At 36.3% G+C, this 10,589-nt stretch overlaps 1 long non-coding RNA gene across 1 annotated transcript; it reads left to right on the top strand.

Annotated features, from left to right (window-relative positions):
- Positions 1-2,466: 2,466 nt before the first annotated feature.
- On the top strand, positions 2,467-10,284 carry LOC107789441 (uncharacterized). The gene is made up of 3 exons (XR_001648853.2): positions 2,467-2,599; positions 2,748-2,810; positions 9,909-10,284. It is a non-coding gene; the product is annotated as an uncharacterized LOC107789441 (long non-coding RNA).
- The last annotated feature ends 305 nt before the right edge of the window (positions 10,285-10,589 follow it).

Raw genomic sequence — 10,589 nt, 5'->3', positions numbered from 1 at the left:
ATAAGTGATGGGAATATCAATAATGTACTATTTTGGATCTGATACTTCCTCAGTTCATTGATGAAGATTTCACCAACATTTAGCTGAATACCATCAAGGATGCATGCTATCATTTGAGCTCTTATAGCCGGTACATTCCATATATTTGACACACGGGAGATACGACTGCATATGATGGCCAGCCATATCTTTTCTTCGGCAGTGAACTCTTTGGATGTGATCCCTCTCTTCTCAGCTGACCATGGAACATCTGCACCCGGGCATAATTTGTACACCAACCATTCTCCTGAGACACAGTCTTTTGCATGGAATGGGGCCATGTCGTGGTCTGGTAGGTGATGCACTTGATTCACAGCTTCAGCTCCAAAGTGCACCATTTTACCGCGAATTCTCATCTTTGGCTTCCTTATCCTGATAGATGGGAGATTGGCATAAAATTCCCTCACACATTGCTCATTGGCTCGACAAGGTTGAGGGGAAAAATAGTCTCATCCCATGGTTACCAGCCTTTGGTAGAACTCGGGAAGGCGTTCAGGGACGTTGTCCAGCAGTATACCACTCTCCGGGAGCAACTTATTCGAGATCAGTTAAGCAAACTACAATTCTTGGCACTCCAATGACGAGAACTGGTGTTGGTCATAGTTCCCCTCAGCTTCTAAGGGGTTGTCATTTGCGGATCCTTCAGAGTTAGAGCTCATTTTCAGTTATGGTACCTGTCAACAAATGATAGGAGTGAAAACATGGTATGACTATGAAGAATATTGCAAAATGAGTCAAATATGCCAAAGGAATGATCGGACAGTCAAAACCCAGCCTTAGAAAAAATTTTAGAATTTTGAAATTTTCAGGGACCTGCTCTCTGATGTCGCAATTGCGACAAAATCTTCGCAATTGCGGAAATTTTTTTGCAAATGCGAAGAATACAAAACACTGATAGGGTCGCAATTGCGATGAAATTTTCGCAATTGCGAAGTTGGCTAGAATTGAGATTTTTCGCAATTGCGACCGCTTCTTCGCAAATGCGAAGCTCACAAATGCGAAGAGGCATTGCAATTGCGATATCGTCGTCCCCAGCCTCTCATTTCTCAGAGAATAGTCCTAAGCCCTAAAAACTTTTGAACAAAGGCTAACTTAAGAGAGCCCAAGCAATTTTCAAACACAGATTCATGCAATAAACTTCATAGACGACCATAAATTACAAACATATCAATGATTTGGCCAAGAATCTCATTCGGGCCTTCCATCGATCACATAAGAAGCACAAAAAATCACTTCTAGTTTACAAAGCCCTAGGTACTTAGACTTCCTCATTTTTTCAATCAAAGAACAAGATCCACACTCTCAACCAACATCACTCAGAAATCAACATAAGATTTGAACAAATTTTAAATAATTCCGGGCAGAGGAATGTTACCCATTTGAAAACCTAGGGTTTTCGAAAATACTAAGAGAAGAAGAAGAAGAAGAAGAAGCGATTAAGCTTTCATACCTGAATTCTTGCACTTAGGAGTTAAAAATGGTAGACTTTGAGAATAAGCAGAGTGGGAAGATGGTCTTTTGAAGAGCCTCAAATTTTCTAAGTTTTGTTCAAAGTGAAACAAGTTTACCCGTTTAAGCTCTCTGATGTCGCAATTGCGAAGTTAAGTGAATCCTGCAGTTGTCGCAAATGTGACCAAATCTTGGGTTTTACGATGGGTCAAGTTCGCAAATGCGATGCCTGGTGCCCCTGCAATTTTTAGCTTCTGGTTTTCGTACTCTCCATCGCCCCAACCTACTCAAATCAACTCCAAAAATTATGAAACTTGACAGATTTGTTAGAAACAATATAATAAGCTATTCTAAAAAGGAAATTTTCAAAACTGACCAAAATATTTGAAAAACAATGGGTTGTCTCCCACCAAGCGCCGCATTTAATGTCGTGGCATGATGCAAGTCACTTTACCACTTTTCTCGCCACTTTGATGATATGAATTGGGAACCCAACTTGGAATCAAGCTTGTGACCACGAGCGGTGGGGGTGATAAGTAGATGATCAAACCAAGACTTAATTTCTTCATTTTTCACTTCTTGTGTAACACTCCTCAAATTTATAAAAGTTTCGAGACACACAAAAATTATTATTATTATTATTATTATTATTATTATTATTATTATTATTATTATTATTATTATTATTATTATTATTATCATCATCATCATCATCATCATCATCATCATCATCATCATCATCATCATCATCATCATCATTAATTTTATATATATATATATATATATATATATATATATAAAAATTGGATATACAATTAGAAAAATATTAATAATTTTAATATTATTAATTATTAAAGGTGGGTATCATTAATTATTAGTTAAGTTAACAAAAAAAAGAAAACAAAGACAAAAAAAGGGGAGCACGTGCCTAGCCCATAAAGGGCTGTGGAATGCAAGACTTTAAGCAAAGTCTTATACCAAAAAAAGACAGAACACAGCCTTATACCAAAAAACAAAAACAGAACGCTGTTTTTTTACGCAGCAATCGCAAGGCACACAGGAACGAAAAGAAAATTCTAGGGTTCTATACAAAACTAATTCTTGGACTCAGGTATATAAAATTCCCTATTGTCAATTACTCTACAATAGTAATAGGTAAGAATAGAATAGTTAATTCCCTTCTTTTTCTATATCAACAGTAAAGTTCCGTGTTTAGGTGCGAAACTTTAACATTAATTAAAATGCATTGGTTGTTGTAGAATCGATTGTTTGACTAGTGTCAATTGGACTGGGGCCTGCGTATTGGCTTGAGAAGGTTTGAGGTGAGTTGATATAACCTTTTACCAAAGTGGTTAAACTCACAAAAGTATGCATACAAGGTGTTTGATGAATTGGCTAAAAGAGTGAATATGTACTTAATTGAAGTGAGTGAGTTCCTATTAGCTTAGAATTATTTTAGTTAAAGTTAGATGATTTATTTTGATATATGTGCATAAATTTTCAGATTTTTGTGTTATTCTTATATGCCATTTTCATGTTGAAAATTCATGAAAAAGCAAGAATATTTAAAAATAATTTTGAATGTTTATTTCATTCTTATGCCATACCTTACATTTAAGAATTCTAGAATAAATATGTTTGAAAGATTTAGACTTGAAAAGTCACAAGAAGAAGTTTTAGAAAAAAAGATTTTTGGGAGTATCCTTTATTCTGAGAAGAGGTCATCGTCCAGGCCGAGGGTCCTGACCAAGGCATTGACTTCCTGAAATTACTTGTGCCAAAGTAGGGAGCTTACGAGCCGAGGGTCTCGTTGCTGAGTATCACTTAGCCAGGCTAAGGTATGATATATGAGCGCTGAGAACCATGAAACGAGTGACACCTCGTGGATTGGGCCTATTCGATCAAGTTAGGATCGAACCCGTGCCGATCACACGGTGACTAAGACAGAAATAGGTCAGAATAGTTGGAACTCCCAAAGTATAAAGAGAAGTATTTTTTTGAATAAGAAAAGAATTTCTTTTAGAATATTCATAAACTGCTAATATGCAATTATTTTAGAATTATTCTTATAAGCTTTATGTTTTACATGCATTTAGAACCTTTGCTCGTAATGTATATGTTATTAAAGTTTTTCCCCCTGTTGTTGAGACTCACTGAGTATAATGGATGGTACTGACGTTCTCTTTTGAGAACCTACGTTGGTCTGCGGTACAATATAGGAACCGGTTTTGCAGGCGAGCAGGCTACGGGTTGGGACTTCCTTCTCTTCTAGTGCTATTGGTGAGCTCCACTTTTGTTCGTGGAGTATTCCTTTGAGTCATCTTTATTTTGTTATTTCTATGTTTACTTAGAGAACTGGCCAGGAAATCTCATGTCCTGAGCAGTGCGTCAGTTTATCAGTAGAGGCTTCATAGACATAGTCATCAGGTTAAGATTCAAATGTTTTTGATAATAACTTAACAATAATTCAGTAGTTACTACAAATAAAGTTTTGGAGTTGATTTATTTAAATATTTAAATTAATCAAAAGTATTTGATTAGAGTATTGCCTTGTTGCATATAAAGTTTGGAGTTATAATAAATTTGATAACTAGAGATGGTTCGCTCGGTCATGTTTAGTGATCGAGTGTCGGTCCCGGCTTGTTCAGAAAATGAGTCGTGACATCTTGGCTTTCATGTGAGGAATGTCATTTTGCCTTCTTTCCCTCAAATTGTAAGATGTGTGGTTTTTCTCTTTTCTCCTCGTAATCCCTCATTGACTCATGTAGTTCAATTCCCATATCACCACACAATTCCAATGTTAAAAAATGCTTGGAATGCAACATCTTGCAATTCTTCCCCGATTTTGACATCCTCTTTGTCCCCCGGACTAGAGTCAATCTCAACCATATTTTCATTTACACCGCTTGACTCTAATTCCATATTTTTCTTGGCATCACTAACACTCATTGAGTTGGTTGGCGAATGTTCAATTCTTTATTCCTCAAAGTAGAGCTCACTTTCTTCCTCGAAATCGGACTCTTCTTGACTTCCTTCCACACTCTCAAGTTGGTGGGCATAGTGAGCCTCGACCAATATTTTCATTTGATCTTCCGAAGTACGGATATGTTCATCATTGTGAGTCAAGCTTTGTTTCAAGTCCTCGAGTGCAAAGTTGTGCTTCTCCTCATTTGCAAGAATGGTCTCCAACATGTGCACCATCTTCTCATTTTGAGCATTTGAGAGTTCTTCTTGGTTTTGATCAATTGCCAAGGAAGGATTTTCGGCTTCCATGTCTAAGGAAAATTCTTGGCTATCATTAACTTTCGAGGCTTTTTGGACCTCTAAAGCTTCAAGCATTTCTCCCATTTGCAAATTCAACCTTTCAAGTGCCAAGTCATTTGGGAGACTATTTTCCAAAAGCTCCTCCAAGGCACTTTGTTCTTTGTTTCCTCCTTCAATTAGACATTCTAACATGAGCTTGAACTCTCCATTTTGACCATGCTCAACTTCTTCCATTTTCATAGCCTTATCATTTTCATCACAAAAAGTAGAATCATCATAGCGGGGGCTTGGGAAGGGAAGGACAAATAAGCACAATACTCCCAACGACCATTTTGGCGACCACACTTTTCACAAGTACTCCACTCATGGGTTTAAAATTGTGCGCACAATCCACCCCAGGAGAATTTAAACAATTTTTCCACGACTGTGGTCCTCCACAATAAAGACAAGGGTCATCAAAGTATGAACAACTACCATCTGACCAATTTTTATTATATAAGCCATTTTTCAAAAATAAGAAAATAAACAAGAAACAAACAAGAAAAATAGACCAAGATAAGAAAATTTAATTACACAAATATTCACAAGTTTGGACCAATGCACTTACGCTTATTTCTCAAACAACCTAAATTACGCCAAATTGTTCCCCGGTAATGGCGCCAATTTTGATGACGTCCAAATCCTCTACTAAAAAGTAAATGAACACGGTCGCATGCAATATAATTTACCCAACTATGAGTCGGGGTCGAATCCCACAGAGAATAATATGTAGGCGATTAGGAATGTAAGAGAATTATCACTTGTTATGCAATGCCAAACACTTAGAATTGGTATTAGAAAAGATTTATACCTAAATGCGAAAATGTAAACTAACCTAGAAAGCAAGTAAAATGATAAATGGCTACAAGGATGGATTCATCGGGAATTACACTCAAGTAACGATCCAATGTATTTTACGATTTTACAAATATGAGCGAGTTTATATTAATTAACCACGGGTAATAATTCTATATTAGCTTCTTTCAAAGACTAATAAAACTTACCAATTGAATTATCCCTAAAACAATTAGGAGATTAAGCACACCCGGATATGGCTACAAGTAGTTCAATCCTATCCCTAGGTAGAATCTATAAAATGAGGGTTAAAGCCTCAAGTTCTTGTTAATTAATCTTTCCCAACCCCAAATAATCTTTCCCAAAATTAATTCGGAGTTAATGGGCGAGTCCTAGGGTTAGCTAATTCCTTTCGAAATATTAAAGAATAATAATAATTAAAGCAACAATAACTCACTTCATAAAAGGATAAAAATCATTCAATACATAAGCACAACAAGGTATTTAATCCACACTTTAAATATAATTATTTTCATAAACAAGATTCAAGTGTTGAATACAATAATATACAATTAGATGTTCAATACAAAGCAAGAAAATGAAGAAATGAGTACAAGGGAGTAAGAAATTCTTAACCACAATCTTCAAATCTTCAAAACTCAAGTGTAAATGCATAAACCCTAGCTTCCAACCTTGTTCTCTCTAGTCTAAGACTAAAAATAAGCCAAAAGATATTTTACAAATGAGCTGGTTTGGGTATTAAAGGGTTTGGGGACAAAAAATGTGCAATGACATAATTACCCAGAACTGAAGCACGATTTTCGCATTTGCGAACTATGACCATACTGTTGACCTTCGCATTTGTAATCAAGACTTCGCATTTGCGAAGGTTGACTGCCTGGGTTGACTTTACATTTGCAAAGTCTTCTTCACATTTGTAAATACTGCCTGATTGATCTTCCTTCGCAATTGCAACGGTCCACTCGCAATTCCCATGACTGCTTTGTTCGCATTTCCCAAAAATGTGTTGCAATTGCGACAACTAAGGCTCCTTTCCAGATTTTCTTCTTTTTAGCTTCTTTTTTACTCGATTCACTTGGTTTCTTCAAGATCACTTCTAAATCACATAGAACCTGTAATATAGAAGTAAATGGAATTAAACACATAATTTTATCACTCAAACATAGCAAAAATGTATGCTTAAAGACAAGATAAGTTGGTGAAATACCTACTTATATAATACCGAACAACATAAGGAAAATGCATCTCTATGTCTGTATGTCAAGTGTGCATGTCGAATGCAATGCAACATAGTGATAAAACCATATGCATACTCTCAGAGTATCAATTCACTCAGTCTTCCTAGTCACTCAGTCCTCACAGTTACTGAATCCTCACTGTCACTCAGTCCTCCCAATCACTCGGCACTAGCTCTCGCATTTGCAATCGCACTCAATAGGTACCTGCGCTCATTGTGGGTGTGCAGACTCTAGAGGGGCAGATCCAACTCAAGCACTATAATAAGCCAATCATGGCATGAATCAATAATACCTGCTGTGGTGGGTAGTCCGATCCCATCATGAATCAATAATACCTGCTGTGGCGTGCAGCCCGATCCTATCAATATCCTGACAATCAGGCCCTCGGCCTTACTCATTCATCAATTTCTCCAGTCTTTCGGGCTCACAATGTCATGAAAATTAGCCCAAAAATGATGATGTGATGTATCAATAAATGGTAATAGAGACCGAGATATGATATGCAAATGAATGCATATGTTTGAGTATGTAATTGCAATATAAGCAAATAACTCTACAGCAGAAATCACCTCGGTGGATCCCAACCGGATGAACATATAGCCTAGACATGGTTTCTAACATGGATCATAGCTCAATTACTATAGTGCGTAGAGATTTCATAGTTACAAATAAGATTAGGTAACTACACAATACCAGAGAAATAACCGAGTCACAATTCACACAGTGCACGCTCATACGTCTGTCACCTAGTATGTACATCACCCAAACACCAAACACATATCACGTATATTCAGGAGATCATACAATAAGCACCAAGTTTAGAAGTGTTACTTACCTCAAACAAGCCGAATCCAATACCAAACAAGCCAACCGATACTCCAAAAATGCCATCCCGCGCGTACCGACCTCCGAACGGCTCGAAACTAGCCAAAAGCAACTCAATAACATCAAATAATGCCTAATGAAATAATCTCAAATTATAAAGGTTGAATCTTTAATCAAAATGGCAAAGTCAACCAAAAGTCAAACCTGGGCCCGCACCTCGGAATCCAACGAAGTCATAAAATTCAACAACCCATTCAATTACGAGTCCAACCATACTAGTTTCACTCAAATCCGACTTCGAATTGATGTTCGAAACTCGAAAATTAATTGTATAAAAGTTTAGACCCCCCCCCCCCCAATTTCTCTCTTGAAATCCTCAATCAAATGCCAAAGCCGAAGATAGATTCATGAAATAAAATCAAAATCGATTACAGAACACTTACCCTAATACATTTGGTGAAATTACTTTAAAAATCGTCTCAATATGAGCTCCATAGATTTAAATATGATAAAATGGTTGAAACCTTCGAAATAGAGTACTTTATATTCACCGGGAAGAAATACCCTATGCGATCGAGGGACATTCTTTGTGATTGCGAAAAATAAAAACTCAGCAGCCTCTAAAGGTACGTGAACGCGATGCTTGAGCCTCCAAAGGTACGTGAACGCGGTACCATTGTCGCGAACACGATGAAGGAAAAATACAAGCTCCTCTAATCGCGTCCCAGCCTTCGCAATCGCGAATAAGGCATGAGATATCAGAAACCAGCAGCCACATATGAAGAAAAAATAGTCTGAAACACGTCCTCAACTCACCCGAACCCCTTGTGACCCCATCCGAACATTCCAACAAGTCCCATAATGTAACACAGACCTACTCAAGGCCTCAAATTACGCATAACAACATCGAAATGATGAATCACACCTCAAATCGAACTTAATGAACTTTAAATCTTTCAACTTCCAAAACTCGTACCGAAATATATCAAATCAGCCCGGAATGAGCTCAAATTTTGCACACAAGCGCCAAATGACATAATGAAGCTATTCAAAATATTGGAACCACAATTCGAACTCGATATCATCAAAGTCAACTCCCGGTCACACTTATGAACTTTCCAAACCTTCAAATTTCCAACTTTCGCCCAATTAGCGCTAAAACCTTCTAGAAATATCCCAATGCAAATCCACCATCCGGACCTAACAAAACCATTAAAACTCCAATCCGAGGTCAAATACTAAAAAGTTAAACGTGGTCAACTATTCCAAATTAATTCCGAATATCCTAAAAACCAAAATCGATGATTCACACAAGTCATAATACATCATACGATGCTGCTCAAGACTTCAAATAGCTGAATGAAATGCAAATGCTCAAAATGATCGGGTGGGTTGTTACAATATTGATTTAATTTATCGCCGTCAAAAAATAAGAGTCTGTTTGGAAAGCCACTTGGGAATTGGATTTGGGTGTAATTTGATATGATTACACAGTTTGGCATGTTTGTCTGGCCAAGTAATTACTTGGTCAGCATGAAATTGAGTGTAATTGAAGAGGTGTATTACATTCTCCAATACTCAAAGGGGAGGTGAGAATTGGTGGTAATTACACTGTGTAATTACAAGGTTACTTTCTTTCCTTTTTGTTTTTATTTCAATTTATTTTCTTTATAAATTTTTATTTCCATTATTTTAATTCTTTTTATTTTATTTTTAATTTTTATTCTTTTTTAATTTTAAAATATATTTTTCCTTGTACACTATTTATCTTTTATTTCTCTACCTTTACTTCTTGAGAATCCATGTAATTGCTCGTACATTTTATTTCTTATTCGTTTTATTTTCTTCATTTAGCGTAACTGCATTATTATTGTAGTTTTTGAAACTAAACCTCCTAATATTAAAAATAATGAGTCATTTTAATGAGTGATGTCATTAAAGTAGAATTTCGTTGTTGAATGAGCCTATAAAAAATCATTTAGAGGCATATATTTATTATATTAACTTTAAATTTTGGTAATTATAGTTACTTCACTTAAAATTTAATTTAACTTTGTAATGATACTTGTGCAACCAAATAGTACGCTTGTAATTACATTATGACAAATAAACAGGTCATCGTAATTACTATATTGTGTAATTACTAGGCTGTGTAATTAATACCCTAACAATTATACCAATTCCAATTACTGGGTGGCTTTCCTAACAGAGTCTTAATTAATATTTATTATATTGAAGGTGCACATACAATATTCAACATTTAGTTCAGGCTAAACGGGGGTAGCAATTCAGACGTGAACTTGGATTTCTTGCAGTCACAGCAGCAACTGTGCTCAGTCCCTGATACTAACGCAACACTAGCAAATCTTGATGACATGACACCATCAACATTCGACTGTCAGTACCATGTTAACCTTATCTCTGGAAAAGGGTTGCTTGTTTTAGACCAGGTCTTAGCAACTGGGGATGACAATACTAGAGAAATGGTGCAAACTTATGTGGATGATCCATCTGGTTTTTTAATGATTTTAAAAAATCCATGATCAAAATGTGAAGCTTGGCACCATTGTAGACAATAAATTGCGTCGAGAAAATAATTGAGACCGAAAAATATCGCAACAATTGTAGTATTTGATTTCAAATAATATGAGTGTACAATCTCTATGAATTCTCTGATTTTACTTTTCCAGTATAAATTCAAGGGCCTTTGAGCTTGATCTTGAATATGTAGTTGTTGCCTCGAACGATGATCTTGTTCTTGAGCTTGAGCTTGATTGCTTGGACTTGAACTCGATTTGGCCTTCGTTCTTGAGCTTGAACTTGATTGCTTGAAGCTTGAAACTTATGGAGGAATTTGCAGCGTTTGATCCATGAGCTCTTTCTTGCTTCTTGTTATAACTTCTGGTCTCTTTTCTGAGT

Source organism: Nicotiana tabacum, chromosome 5 (genome assembly GCF_000715075.1).
Source record: "Nicotiana tabacum cultivar K326 chromosome 5, ASM71507v2, whole genome shotgun sequence".
In the NCBI taxonomy this organism is placed as follows: domain Eukaryota; kingdom Viridiplantae; phylum Streptophyta; class Magnoliopsida; order Solanales; family Solanaceae; genus Nicotiana; species Nicotiana tabacum.
Note: the sequence above shows the minus strand (reverse complement) of the source record. Positions and strands in the feature narration are given on the sequence as shown.